Genomic DNA, 16,418 nt, shown 5'->3' with positions numbered 1-16,418 from the left:
TACTTTTGTGATTATGAATTCATTAATATTTGACTGATATATGTTGAGTAGGCTAAATTCTCCTGAAGCAAAAAGTGCCATTTATAAACTTAGTTAATGCACTGCCTTAAAATATTTAAAACTTAGTTAATTAAATGCCTTTAAAATTTAAAACATAAAAACACTTGACTGTATTTTATTTTTTTTAAGCATCTCAAATGACTACTGGGGAAACTTCTAGCCTTAATAGGCAAAACCCTGCCAAACAAAAAAATGACTTATATAAATTTAATAAATGTAAATAAATTTACATGGCAAATCAAGTTCTCAATATCCAATGGTGTCTGAACTGGTTAGTATGCTGTTACACATCTTAACTTAGAATTACAAGACTTCTATGTTGAAAGCGTCTTAAATATTATAATTTTTAAGCTCATTCACACACATACATTATTCCTAAATTTAACAGGCAAGCATTAACACTGTGAATTTGATTTTCTTTATCACCTCCATACTAATGTCAGTATTCCCAGGATTCAAAATACGATCACCCAACTTTAGGGAACAGATGTACCCTCTTGGTAAGGTTGAGGTTCCTGGCAGTGGTCCTAAGGATAAAGAGAATTGACAGAGGTGTGGAGGCCCCAAAGGCCATGGAATCCAGGAGAGCTGAACCAGAGCCCCAGTGATGGGCTAGTCCTATGTTTTTCCATCTTGTCAACAGAGAGCCCCGAGTCCACATTGCTGGACTTCTGGGGGCTTATTTGAGAAGAATGAATTGTGTAACTCTCTTCACTGTCACATTGTTTCCTGCAGTGTTTTCACATTCTCTTTTTAAAAAAATCAGAAGTCAGGGGTGCCTGGGTGGCACAGTTAGTTAAGTGTTGGGTGGCTCAGTTGGTTAAGTGTCTGACTCTTGGTTTTGGTTCAGGTCATATCTTGCAGTTCGTGGGTTCAAGTCCCTCACTGGGCTCTGTGCTGACGCACGGAGTCTGTTTGGGATTCTCTCCCTCCCTCTCTTTCTGTCCCTCCCCTGCTCTCTCTCTCTCTCTCTCTCTCTCTCTCTCTCTCTCTCAAAATAAATAATAAAACTTAAAACAAATCAGAACTAATTTTACAACGTCTTGATTGAACTTGCTTCTTTTCATAATATATGTTATGATTTGGAAAGTTTATTAAACTGACCAAATAATAAGTTTTTATTTTGCCTTCCTAATCTATCTTGGGCATTCAGGCCCAGATCTTTGGTTATTCTAGTGATGATTTCAACCCTCCTGGTTTCACATATTGCTGTGCTACAGAAATCAAACTCCTTCTTTAGCTCATACAGTGTAAATTCAGAGTATGGAACAAAGTAGAACTATAATAATCAAATCATCTATATGTTCTTAAGGTCATGGACAGCTTCTATTCTCATCGTCAAGTTTCTGTGGACGGAAGTAAATAGACTGAATAGAAACCAAATTTGGGTATAATCTGGATTTAAAAAATTATGTATCTGAGATGTTTATTTTAATTACATTTGCTTTTTTTATTTTAAAAGTAGAATGTTACAAGTTAGTGGAGAGTTCTGTTGACTTGGATTCTTGATTAATCTTTACTTTGTTATGCCTTTAATGGTTGAAATAAGAAGGATGATATAAAGGGTGTTCACCCGTTCATCCCATATTAAAGCAGGTTTCTAGTAATAAACTCTTGAGATGTATCTATTAGATGCAGTTCAATCAAATTTCTCTTAAATTATTCATGACTGCCTAAAATGAGCCAGTCACTGTGCTTAGCTGTCAAGAAACAAGCTCTCAAGAAACAAAGATGAATCGGATACAGTCCCTGCCCTCAAAGAACTGTGGGCAAGGGAAACACGCAGGGAGGTGTAGTCCAATGTGAGGGGAGAATCAAGAGCTAGGGAGCACACGTGAGGGAACAACTAATTTTGCCCAGTGTGGAAAACCACACATCAGAGGCAGGATTTGATCGAGGACTTGGTACATGAATAAGTGAGTATCAGGAGACAAGATGGGGAAAGACTGTTTCAGGCAGAGGGAGTGGCATGAAAGCATGAATTTGAGGCTTGTGTGGGAAAATATATGACAAAAGAGTCACATAACAATGAGGAGAGACAGATCAACTTTTTCTAAATGAGGAAGTGAAATCGGGGGTCCTTTCCAAATTGCAGGTGGGATACAAAGAGCTTGAAGTGCATGTGGAGAGGGTGTAGGCAGGTCACTGCAGGAAACTTCCCAGACCTCTTGATTGACCCTGGCCCCCAAGTGGATGGGAAGGAATGCAGACATTTTAAGTGAGTGCCAAGTAAGGCTGGGAAGCTACTGTGAGGGTGAGACTTTGCAAGGCTGCCAGGACATCACTGAGGCTGTCAGTGGGTGCATGGAGGTGTAGGGAGGGACCCCTGCAATGTTTTGGCGAGACCACTCAGCACCAAGCAGCCTAGGAGTGTGCTGAATTGTGCCACAGAACACCTAGCACACCATTTGGGGAGGCGCCGTGCCTCACTGTTGCAGGGAGCAAGACTGGATGCATTACAGTTTGCTGGACAAACCTGGGAGAGTGGAGATATGGCCGCTCACTTTCTACTCCCTCCATAGTGGCCTTCGGTGTGAGCAACCCCAGAATGAGAAAGAGATGGGCCGAGGGAAAACATACTACATGTGATCGAACATTAAATCTGAATTGACCAAGAAGTGACTGCAATTCTCTGAGAAAACCCAGAAAGTGACCATACCAGTTTGTCTGCTATGGGGTAGAAATTGTGACTCTTAATGAAGTTTAGTGTTCACATCTCTGGGGTTTGTGCACCATTGTGATTGGGAAAGTCGTGAATAATTCATTATTTATCATATTTATCACCACAGGCCTTTGCCTGGAAGTAGATCAAATCCACTGAGGCAGAGGCAGTCCGTGTCTCTTTCATATCCTCTTGGTGTCCCCTGGGAGCCCTGCCAAACAGTTCCCCGTGTGCCAGCTGCCTTCTGTATCTCTCCTCTATGCTGCGCTGCACAGGTTCTCTGACCATGGGGTGTGATGCACTTATGTGGCACGGCTAGCTACCTGTGTTAGGAACTCACATCCCTGGGAGCAATCCCCAACAAATGAAGGACAAGAGCTTGTGCATAGATGCCCATATTCTTTTCTTCTCTATGGGATGATTCTGAGGTGTGTTGATTGTCTCTCAAGACTCTCCAATGAGATTGAGTGCCCCCCTGCCACCTCCCGCGGTAAGCATCTTGTGAAAACACTTGTTACTAGTTTTCCTCCCTTCTTTGTTCTATTTATCTAGTCTTCCCGGAAATGCCCTCCAGATGAAGGCTTGTACCCAAATCCTTGTCTCAGAGTCTGTTTGGGAGAACCTAAACAAAGACAAATGAGTCCCAGTTAGTCCACCAGATCTGTTGATCAGAGATCCAATTGTACCTTTTGAATGATCAATATTGGATTGCCCTGAAGATTGAGAGACAACATATGGAAAGACTCAATGTGGTTCTTGAGTAAAAAACCTCAGTAAACCTGGGAGAGAGACAAGAAACCTGCACTCTTGTGTCTCCCATAGGAAAGGTTTGTGGGGCATATAATAAGAGAGTCTCTACAATCCTAGTTGGGGAAGGAAAGTCATGAAGTTGAGTTATAGTATCAATAAAGCACTAAGCATTTGAATGAGGAATGGGCTCAGAAAAGTCTCTGAGAATGTGTTTTTTAATGTTTTATTTATTATTTTTGAGACAGAGAGAGAGAGAGACAGAGACAGACAGAGTATAAGCAGGGAAGGGGCAAAGAGAAAAGGAGACACAGAATCTGTAGCAGGCTCTAGGCTCTGAGCTGTCAGCACAGAGCCTGACGCGGGGCTCCAAATCACAAACTGAGATCATGACCTGAGCGGAAGTAGGTCGCTTGGCCAACTGAGCCACCCAGGCACCCAAGAGAATGTGTTTTACCTGCATAAAAAGTAAAACTAGCCTAGCTTTTCTTTAAAGCCCTGGTGGAAAAAAAAAAAATCCTTTTGTTTCTAGCTAGCCAGGGAAGATAAATGGAAATTGTAGGCTCATTATCTTTCCTAGTTTTCTACTGTTGTAGTAACAAATTTTCATAAACTGTCTGTAACCACACAAATTCATCATCTTACAGTTCTGTAAGTCAAGGGCCTGACGTGGGCCTTACTGGGCTAAAATCAATGCATGAGCAGGATTTCATTCTTTCCTGGAGGCTTTAGGAGAAGCTGTTTCCTTGACTTTTCTACCTTCTCGAGGTCCCCGCCCCACGCCCTTCCATGGTTTAGAGCTTCCTTCCTCTATCTGCAAAGCCAGCAATTTTGTATCTCTCTCTGCTTTCTTCAGTTGTCCATCTCTGACTGAGCACAGCTGGGAAAGTTTGTCTGCTTTCCAAAAAACACATGATTAGATTGGAACCATCTGGATAATCCAAAATAATCTCAGAATAACCTCAATTACATCTGCAAAATCCCTTTTGCTACATAAGGTACCATATTCACAGTTTCCTGGGATTAGTGTGTGGACATCTTTGGAAAGCCATGATTTTGCCTACTAGAGTACCTATTACAAATAATTTAAAATATATGAAGAGTCACAGAGGGTCCCTTTATTTAGTTTATTCCGCTTTTTTGTTTTCAGCTGAAGTCTTTTTTTTTTTTTAATTTAAATTCTAGTTAGTTAACATACAGTGCAATATGGGTTTCAGGAGTAGAATTCAGTAATCCATCACTCACATGCAAAACCCAGTGCTCATCACAACAAGTGCCCTCAATACCCATCACCCATGTAGCCCATCTCCCACCCACCTCCTTCCATCAACCCTCAGTTTGTTCTCTATCATTAAAAATCTCTTATGGTTTGGTTTGTTTCCCTGTCTTCTCTTCCCTCATCCCCTGTCCTGGCTTCCCATATGTTCATCTGTTTTGTTTCTTAAATTCTTAAGTTTGTTTCTTAAATTTGTTTCTTAAATGATATCATATGGTATTTGTCTTTCTTTGACTGACTTATTTCACTTAGCATAATACACTCTAGTTCCATATACATGGAATATTACTCAGCCATCAAATAGTTTATTCCTTTTTTTTTAAAAAAAGAATATAGTAAATGTGTATTTGTAAAGGCTTTCGTGGGTTTATTCCTCAAGTTAAATATCCCAAACCTTTTCATAGCAATTTTTATTGCAGTCTTATTTATTTAGACAAAAGAATACTACGTGTGCAACTCAATGAATTTTCAAAAAATGAACACATCTAGGAATCACCACCCAGATCAAGAAATACAATGGTCTAGCCTGAAGAGTCTCCTCATGCCCTGTCCCACTCATTACTGTCTTCTCTCCAAAATAACACACTAGGTTGATTTTTGTCACCATAGATCAGTTTTGCCTCTTAATCTTAAACAGAACTATACAGTGCAAATTCTTTTTTATGTGGTTTCTTTCACTCAATTATTGTGTTTGAGAGAGTTTTCCATGTTGGAGTATGCAGCAGCAACTTGTTCATCCTGACTGGTATGTAGTATTCCACCTTAAAAACCTACCATAATTTATTTATCCATTCTATTGTAGACATTGGATTGTTTCTAGTTTTTAGCTATTAATGTTATTGCTACTGTAAATTTTCTAGTATATATATCTTTTGTTAGCCATATATATATGCATTAATGTTGAGTATGTACCTAGGAATGGAATCATTGGGACATAAGGTATACATGTTTTCAACTTTGGAAGATACTGACAAACAGTTTTCCAAGTGTTTGTACCATGATCATTCTAGCTGGTCTACATCTTCAACAACACTCGGTACAGTTAGTCTTAAAAATTTTAAACATTCTAGTGTGTAGTTGTATCTCATGGTGGTTTGTTTTTTTTTTTAATTTTGTTTAAAGACAGAATTTACACAGTGAAATGTACAAATGCAAAGGGTACAACTGAACAAATTTTATCAAACCTTAAGCTTGTTTGAGCTTTTAGATTCCAAGTTGTTGCACTGTGAATTTTCCTACCCAGACAATTTTGGAAAAACTAAATCTCTTGTGACTGAAGAGGAAAAATTGTATTTATTTCATGTTCCTAACCCATTCCTTCTTGTGTCAGACATAATACTCAGGCAAAAGCAGGCACTCAACTGGGTCTGTGGACTGTTGGATTGACTGAGTATGTGTTAGTCACCTGAGAAGCCATTACCTACTTCCCCAAGGGACACTTGTCCAGGAAAGGGAAAGGCAGAACCTTAGCCTATGAGTCTCAATAACATTACATAGTAGCCTAGCAGCAAGAGAGTTTGCCTGCTTGGCTCCAGGCTCTTGTTGTGGCCGCCAAACCACAAGTATGTGATAAGAATGAAGCCAAGAGCATTCTGACTTCAAAACAGTCTCTTTTCTTCTTCTTCTTCTTCTTCTTCTTCTTCTTCTTCTTCTTCTTCTTCTTCTTCTTCCTCTCCTTCTCCTCCTCCTCCTCCTCCTCCTCCTCCTCCTCCTCCTCCTCTTTCTTCTTCCTCTCTCTCTCTCTTTTGGCTCTTATCACATTCCTGTATGAGCCATGTACAACTAGATATTTATGTCATGGTTAAAGCAGATTCTTCTCCATGCCTCTGGCACACACAAGTCCTGATGCTTCATACTTAGCTTGCTACAGGAGATGTACCGTGTAGTTTTAACTCATCTGCAAGTAAACAAGGTGGAAAAAAGCTGTTGGCTTGTATAAAGATGTTGACCTGGATATTCTCTGTTTAATTAAACAGTCTCAATTTTCATTTCAATAATATATGTCTTATGAAGGCTGGATGGTGTGGATAACTGGCTCTGCTGGGATTAGGCAAATTAATTTCTCTGAAGCTTCTTTATTTCCATCTATAAAAGATAATAACAGCCTTCTAGGGCTGTCATAAGGATTATATGAAAGAACATTGGAAAGCACATTGTACAAAAGTTTAGAGTCTCTCTTCCACCTTTATCCATGAACATGGTTAGTGATGATGTAATGACTTTTATGGAGCTAAGAAGAAATGTTCCAAAACCACAAGCTGTAAGTTTGATTGATGTAAGATCACCCATCAAGAAAGTTTAGTAGGAGGGACTGCAACTTCAAATCATCCGGATCCTCTTAGAATTTCTACCCAAGAAACAAGGAAGGAGGGCAGATATTGGCAGGGATTACATTACCCAGTTCAAGTGTGATGTCCACACTGAAGTGACTCCAGGCTCTATCATCTCAGACCATGTTTTCCAACATGGTCATCACATTTCCTTGGTCAAAGGAGAAAGGTCATTGAGCAGTGCCTGAGGGAGGGTTTTATGGGATATGTGTGGAAGTGGAACATATTGCTTCTTCCTATTTCCATTGTTGCAACTCAGCGACCTGGCCACGCTTACCTGCAAGGGAGGTTAGGAAAGGCCATCTAGCTGTATGTCTGGGAGGAAAAGAAGAATGCAGATTTTGACAATCATTAGCCACTTCAGGCATATATGGCTGATAGCTTGATGCAAGGTAATCTTTCCCACATTCATGAGAATTTAATTGTAGCCACATCACTGTGGCAGCAATGTAGGTAAAAATCAGAGGCTATCAAAAAATATTCATAAATTGCTTTCAGTCCTGTTGTTTAAATAAAACTTATTTCTAGGTTTCTTTTTATGTTTATTTTTTTATTTTGAGAAAGAAATACAGAGAGAGTGGGGGTTGGGTCAGAGAAAGAGAGAATCCCCACAGAATCCACGCTGTCAGTGCAGAGCCCAATATGGGGCTTGAATTCATGAACTGTGAGATCATGACCTGAGCCAAAACCCAGAGTCAGACGCCCACCCAACTGAGCCATCCCAGTGCCCCATATTTCTAGTTTTCTTAAATTCAGAGACTCAGTGGGAGGCATTTATGTAGCCTGTCTCTCAATTTTCTAGGCAGTTTATTTGGATTCCTAAGTGTGACTGGATCATTTTATATCCCTGCTGTGCATGGTCTAGTTAAAACCCACCTCATTCTAGACAGTTGAAGGGTAAACCCATCCTGGGGTGGTCTGACGCTGGACGTAAAACCTGAGGTGATTCTAAGCTTCCAAGCTTAATTCTCTAGGCTTCCAAGAGGCTTATGGCTGATATTTCTGATATACTGACAAGAGGTTCAGCGCTATGGATACTAGCTGATGATGAGCTCTGGAGCTGCTGGAGGGCCGAATCTTTCTAAGCACAGCAATTGTAAATATAGCACACATAAAATCACAGCCCACAACTCAACTGTGCAAAAAAATGTAACTTTTCTTGGAAATTAATCTCGAGGACCCATTCCCCTCCTATCAGATGGTTGAGATAATATCAGTCCATTAGTCTAGTTATGGGGGCATTCATGAACTCAGCTTGTTCCAGAAACAGCAGGCTTGAAGCATGATACTCACTACCTTTGGTCATTGACATGTGCTACAGAGCATCTTCTCATTCTGCCCTTCCGCCCCTTTCAGCTCCAGGGGATTTCTCTGTCCCTTCTCTGTGCCATGTGGGAAGGCAAAGATCCAATCTGCTGTTTCTCTGCCAGGCTGTGTCCCCCAGGACATCCCTCCCTTCTCAGACTTGCTGCTGTCACTCATGTGAGTCTTTTGTGTTCCCCAAGGTCTTCCCTTTTGGAATACAAAAGTCCAGAGCAATTTTAGTCCTCTCCATGCTGTTCTGTAACTTCTTCCTCTTGGCTCAATGAGAATAGAGTAGCTGAACAGCTAGGGTGAGAGGTAAGGAAGAGAGTGAATGTCCGTCAATAACTATATTAGAATAATATTCTACAACAATAATTCACCCGCACACTTACATTCCTTAGGACATATAGACGCATACATACAAAGGAAGAAAGCAAACATACCGTCTCCCTATGGACTTTGAAATGGATGTGTGTGAGCTTAGGCATTTCAAATTGTTTCCTTTCAGCTACGTATACATACATACATATATACAGACACATACATATATACACAAACATTGTAGATAATTTTGTAAGAAAAATTGTCCACAATTCAGAGATGGCTAAGGGAAATAACAAAATGTCCTTTCAGGTGGAGTGCAGGACAAAGTCCAGTGAATTCTCAGGGGGTCATCTGATTCTGTAAGAGTGTGCACCTTTTGATTGATTTTCTGTTAACTATTTTACAGTTCTGTGGAGTTAAAGGTTAATGTGTAGAAAATTGATAGCAATGCTAATGATTCTTGTGGATAGCAATGCAAGTGAATTTCGACTAGTAAAGATACAATTGATTTCTGCCAATTTGAAAAGATATCCCCACACATTAAATTGCCTTGTCTTATAGAATACTATCCAGTTTCATGTTTATTAGAATATTAATGTCTGCATTCTTGTCTTTCTCTATATATTTATCAACATATAAATATATTCATATGTTTTTTCAAATTCTCCTTTGGCCCAGTCTTAATATATTACTGTTGATTAATATATATCCATTTATTATTATCTTTTAATTTTTTTCTAACGTTTATTTTTGAGGAAGCGAGTGAGTAGGGGAGGGGCAGAGAGAGAGGAGAACAGAGGATCTGAAGCAGGCTCTGTGCTGACGGCAGAGAGTCTGATGTGGGGCTCAAACTCACAAGCTGTGAGATCATGACCTGAGCCGAAATCAGATGCTTAACTGCCTGAGCTACCCAGGTGTCCTGCATTACTTTGATCCATTTTAAGGTCAAAATATTTCAGGACTATATCCTCCTGTAAAATTAAAAGTATTAGAAGATGTTATGGTCCTCATTTTCGCCCTTTTCAAGAAAAACAAAATGCTAGCTTTGGAGGTTTAAATTCAAAGCAACATTTGGTGAGATATAAAAGTTGACCACATAATAACTTTTGCATCCATACTTTATAGAGGGTGGCCTGTAGGACGTTGGATGATGGACATAAGTTACATCAAGGGATGTATGATTTGAGTATCATATGGCTAACAATCTCCAATCCAGTTGTGAAGTTAAGGCATGGATAGGTAAAATGAGAAGTGCCCATAAGATTAAAATATCTAATCAAAATCAAAATTAATTACTAATTTGAGATAAAATAAATTATACTTCCCCAGCAGTGAAAAGTATGGTCATCATGTTGTACTTTGGGGGAAAGAGAAGAGCATAGGTGATAATGTTTTACAAGGATATGTTGCCATTTGCAACAATACGGATGAACCTGGAAGACACTGTGCTAAGTGAAATAAATCAGACAAAGACAAATATTGTATCATCTTACTTATATGTGGAATCTAAGCAAACAAAAACATTTTTGGAAAAAGAGATCAGATTTGTGGTTATCAGAGATGGTGGGGGAATGGAGTATTAGAGGAAGGTGATTAAAAGGTACAAACTTCCACTATATGCTAACTAACTTAGATGTAAATTAAAAAATAAATCAGCTACTTAATAAAAAAAGGGACAAACTTTATGTTACAAGACAAATAAGTAGTAAGAATGTAATGTACATGATGACCATGGTTTTCACTGCTGTATGATATACAGGAAGGCTGTTAATAGAGTAGATCCTATGACTACTTACCAAAGGAATTTTTTTTTTCCTTTTTCTGCTTTTTCTTTTTTATCATATCTATATGAGACAATATATGCTAACTACACTTATTGTGGTGATCATTTCACAATATATGTAATTCAAACCATTCTGCTGTACATCCTAAGCTTATATTGTAATGTATATCAATTATATGTTAATAAAACTGGGGGAAAAGATATTGTTTTATATCAGTTTGGTATATGGGTACAGAATTGATCAATCAGCTCAGCTGTTATTATTTTCCTTTTTGTATCTTCTTCAAACCAAAAGGTGTGATTCAAAGTTGAAGGGTACCATTCCTGGGGTCCTTTTTTATAATGCTTATAAGAATTCTTGCTTTCTTCAGACTGGCTTCTCTTGATTTTTATTTCTGGCCTGAACTCATGATTCACGATATTTTGCAAAGCTGCCATAAACATTTTTTCTTGAATTTCCATACAGAGAAAATATGAGTAGACCTAAGAGCAGGACTAACTACCTACTTTGCAGGCCCAATACAAAATGAAAGTATGGACCCTTTGTTTAAACAAGAAACAGAATATTGCCACCACCCCAGAATCTCCCTCATGCTCCCCCAACTATTACTTTCCAAGGGTAACCATTACCCCCACTTCTAATGGCAGATTAATTTGGCCTCTTTTTGACTTTATATTAGTGGAATTATGAAGAATATATTCCTTTGTGTCTGAATTCTTTTGCTCAACATTGTGATGGTAAGATTTTTCCATATCCTTGCATGTAATTGTAATTTCTTTGCTTTTTTTCCTAGATAACATTCATTTTATAGAATCTTAAAATCGTTACCACTAGTATCATAGTAGGTTTGCTTTTGTCCCAGATCTTTTCTTCACATGGGCACACACGCACACACACATTTTGATGAATTCAGTCTATTGTGAATGGAGGTGGGGAAGATGGGGTTGTATATTAACTGGGTTTTGACCTCTGCATAGAGTGTTGGTTGCTCAGTAACTGCAATGTGTTAAATATCCTGAAGATATTGGTGGACACATTTAATCACATCATCTTCTTTTCTAAATGGCTACTTTTTTTTCTTCCTGTGAACGAGATAGTGCATGAAACTTTAGCTGGTGGCATACCAAATCTGTATTCAACCTGTTTTTCCAGTTCTGGGAACCTGACAACTTTCCCTCATTCCATTTCCAACTAGTTGGCTTCTAGTTCTTGCCATATTGGTATAATGATAAGCATGAAGAAATCACGCATACCGAATGACAGACGGAAAAATTCACAGAAACGAACCACAACTAAGATGTGCATCAATTACATCTTAACTTGTTTTGAATGCAGGGATAGGTCATCAAATATTTTCTGCCAATGTTTTTGAAGTCTCCAAGACTGAACTTTATTCTTTTTATTTCTTTACTTAGCAATGTTATTAATGTGTAATTCACATACCCTATAGTTCACTCATGTAAAAGATACAACTAAATGGTTTTTACTACACTTCTAGAGTCATGCAATTCCCACCACAGTCTCAGAACACTTTCATTACCCTAAAAGGAAACCCTATACCATTAGCAGTCACTCCTCATTTTCCTCCAGTCTCCTCCTCCCCTCTGTTTGTCTCCAGGTAGACAACCACTAATCTAGGTTTTGTCCCTATTGTTTTACCTTTACCTGTTATGGACATTTGATATAAATGGAATCACATGATGTATGTTCTTTTTTCAATGGCTTCTTTCACTACATCACTGCTTTTTATGGCTGAATAACATTCCTATATATATATATATATATATATATATATATATATATAACATTTTGTTTAACCATTCATCAGCTGATGGATATCTGGATTATTTCTGCTTTTTGATTATTATGAATAATATTGCTATGATCACTTGCGTACAAATTTTATGTAAAAACATGTTTTCATTTCACTTGGGTGTATATGTGGTTGTAGAATTACTGGGCCATAGATTAACTCTGTTTAACCATTTTTAACAACTAGCAGACTGTTTTCTAAAAACTATCTTACTTTCAACCAGCGATGGAGAAGTGTTCCAATTTCTGCACATCCTCACCAACACTTGTTATTATCGGTCTTTTTGGTTATATAGCTATTCTAGAATGTATGAGGTGGTATCTCATTATGGATTTGATTTGCATTTCCATGATGGCTGATGATGTTTAACATCTTTTCATGTGTTTATTGACCATGTGTATGTTTTCTTTGGAGAAATACCTATTCATGTCATTTGCCATTTTTAATTGGGTTATTTGTCTTTTTTTATTATTAAGTTGTAGGAGTTCTTTATATATTCTAGATACAAGTCCCTTTTCATATATATGATTTCCAAATATTTTATCCCATTTGTAGATTGTCTTTTTGTATTTTCTTTATGGTATTCTTTGAAGCACAAAAGTTTCTTTTTTAATTGAAGTATATTTGACACACAGTGTCATATTATTTCAGGTATACCACATAATGATTTGACAATTCTGTATATCAGTCAGTGCTCACTACAATAAGTGTAGTCACTATCTGTCATCAAAGTTTTTAATTTTAATGAAGTCTAATTTATCTGTTTTTCTTTCTCATTTATTTTTTTGTGCCATTGAATTTGATTCTTTAATGAGATTTCAAAGCATTATTGGAATTGTTAATGTTTAAAGATTCTTTTTTTTTTCCTGGAACATAGTTCCAGGAAACATAGTAAACTATGTTTATTATCATTTTAGGGAAGAATTTGTAATGTTAAACCACTCAGTAATTTGATTTTATTTTTTTAACTTTATTATTTATTTATTTTGAGAAAGAGTGAGCAGGGAAGGGGCAGAGGGAGAGGGAGAGAGAGAATCCCAAGCAGGCTCCACGCAGTTGGTGCAGAGCCCTATGAGAGGCCCAATCTCACCAACTGTGAGATCATGACCTGAGCCAAAATCCAGAGTCAGATGCTTAACTGACTGAGCCAGCCAGGTGCTCCAAGTCATTCACTGATTTTCTATATGTTTTGGGGAGGTTGGGATTCCCTCTTATTGCCTATAGCTGGTTTGAAAGAAAATCTTTTCTTAAAATAAAATGGGATTTTTTTTTTCCTAACAAGAGAAAACAGGGTGACCAGGAGATGAATGACCTTGGAGTCAGCCACAGGATAAGAATGTTTGGTGGCTGTTTGGCATCTGGTTATCCTGGCAGCCAAGATGCAAAGATCCTAAGGGAATCAGTCTAGTAATATGTACTTAGTGATTCTGGGCCCAGGCCGGGTTAAGAATTATGGAAGGCTGACACACAGGCTGAGTTCTGTTCTGTTTAGGATCTCATAAAGTAGACAGAAGAGACATATCTAACATACAGGAAGCAATTATGAACAATCTCTCTAATTCCCAAGGTATCCAATTTAATGCTTAATTGGTAAGTCTTCAGTAAATATTTATATAATTACCTGAAAGATAATGTAGAATCAGGGATTAAATTGTCTGGTATGGAGTATAATTATGGTGTGACTTTGGGCAAGCCATCTCACCTTTCTGAGCTTTTATTTATTCATCTGTAAATGGGCACGAAAATACCACTTAGTTCAGAAGGTTGTCAGGAAGGGTAAATGAGACACTGCCTATGTAAACATGCATGTAACTATCAAAACTCGAAATTGTTATGAATGCAGGAACAGAGGTAGCAGGGAAGAGTGGTTTAGACATGGGGTTTGGAGTTAGAACCTGGTGAAAGTTCTATATCTGTGTTCTCTTGGACAAGCCCTTGTTTGTAAGACCTACATTGTGAGATTTCTGTGGGGAATATTTTAAATGAGGTCATATATACAAAGGTCTGAAAACTGGAGGATCTTTTAGGTGAAGAAGGCAATAGGTACAAAGCATTAAAGTGCATAGTTTTCCCAGTATGTAAGAAAAAAGTTCTAAACAAGCAGAGTTGGGAACACCTGGGCCGGGGGGGAAGGACTAAATATAGAATCAGAGAACTTATAGCAAGCTCCATGGAAAATCAGAGAAAGACTATTTAATCAGCAACTATTTTGTTTGATACTTGTCTCAGGCTGGAGAAAAGGCGATCTGCTATATTGGGAAAACTCCTGTTATGGGTAAACTGGAAGCCTGGGTTTGGTTCTAGCTCAACCACTAGTTAACTGTGTGTCTCGGACCAGTCACTTAACCTCCCTGGGCCCTGTCACCAGCTGAGTTCCTCAAAATTTAATGTGAGTGACAGTAAGCTCCAGGCTGACCTAGTTTCCCCCACAGTGCCACTGTCAGACTGCTGCCGAGGTTTAGAAAACAAAGAATGTTGGATCATCTGGGACTTGGAGCGATTTTCTAATGCCCCAGACTTGGTGCTTGGACCATCATTGATGGTTTATAGCAAAATATGTGAACACATTTAGATACCCAATTTCAGTCCAAAGTGGTACTTGGCAAGATGTTCCAGATTGTTCATATGTCTTTCTGCATCACAACAGACACTCCCATGAAATTGCCGCAACACATTTCTTGAACATTTACTATAACATACATAAAGAAATTCCTCAAATCCCAGGTGTACTTGCACTTCTAGTTTTCACAAAACTTAACACAACTGACTAATTAGTTCCCAAATCAAGAAACAGACTATAACCAGGGCCCCAGAACCTTACTTACTTTCTGTTCCAGTCATTACCTCCCCTGAAGATAACCATTATTTCTAGCAGCATAGAGTGGTTCAAAATGTCAAAAAGCTCAATAAAAATAAGAATTACTGGGTCTTTATTTAGAGATCTTAAATGTGCATAAGTGTAATGTGCCTAGATAAATAGGTCCACACTCTTGGAAAATAACTTGGCACTATGTCTCAAAATGTGTTAACATGTTTGTTCTATTCCATTCTCAGAAATTTATCCGAGGAAAATCTGTTTAAAAGGGATTATTTTATATTCATGAATATTCTCACTTAGTTATTGATAATTATTAGACCAGAAATAGCTTTGTGGATGTCAGACACTCAATACCAAATGAATCATTAATTAGTGTAATGAAGCAGTAAGCAGCTGTTAAAAGGGAAGATTCTGTAATAACAGGGAAAGCATTCACCTTGTAATGTCTAGGAAAAGTTGCAAGTGTAAAATTGCAGTATACTAGAATCTTTTCTTCATAAAACGCAAATGCACATGAACTAAAGCTGGAAAATAGTTATGAAGGGATGCTGGTTGCTTTCTATATCTGTTATATTGTAAAACTGTTACTGTGATAAAAATCCAATGGGCAAAATAAGAACATATAAGCTTCTATGTTTAAAATGAACATTTTATAACAGTACAGTCAGGACTTTTAGAGTACAAAAGGAAATCATAAGCCTATTTTTTTAAAATCTAAAAGTCACCCAACAGCTATGAGAATAATAAAAACGTTAAAGTACGGCAGCCTCCAATGTTGGCAATGCTTCAAGGCAATGAGCACTCTCTCCCCTAATTGATGGTGGATATAAAATTGCTACAATCTCTGGAAAACAAGCAAGCATTAACTGGTAAAATAAAAATGCATGTGCCCTTGACCAACATTCTTGCTTATAGGAATCTACCCATGTAAATAAAAGTACCAGGACTAAAAGATACGTGTATCAAATGTATCTGGTGGCCACAGCCTTGTTTGAAGTAGAAAAACAAGCAAGCAAGCAAACAAACACATCTGGGAACAACCTGAATGTTTAATAATTGGGCAAATTTTGCTACATCCATAAATGAAAGGTTTTGCAGCTATGGTAAGGAATAACTTAGATCTCTAAGATTGACTTGGAGGCACACTCATGAATGGTTGCCAAGTGAGATAAAAAGAAGACATATGTGAAGAATACAAATTTGCTTTGTAAAAATATTATAAAATGTCATACACACTTGTGGGGCATGGAGAAATATGTGAAATTATTCTAGTTACCCGGGCAAAGAATGAACGGATAT

Source organism: Panthera pardus, unplaced genomic scaffold (genome assembly GCF_024362965.1).
Source record: "Panthera pardus isolate Hobbes unplaced genomic scaffold, ASM2436296v1 HiC_scaffold_25, whole genome shotgun sequence".
Classification (NCBI taxonomy): domain Eukaryota; kingdom Metazoa; phylum Chordata; class Mammalia; order Carnivora; family Felidae; genus Panthera; species Panthera pardus.
Note: the sequence above shows the minus strand (reverse complement) of the source record.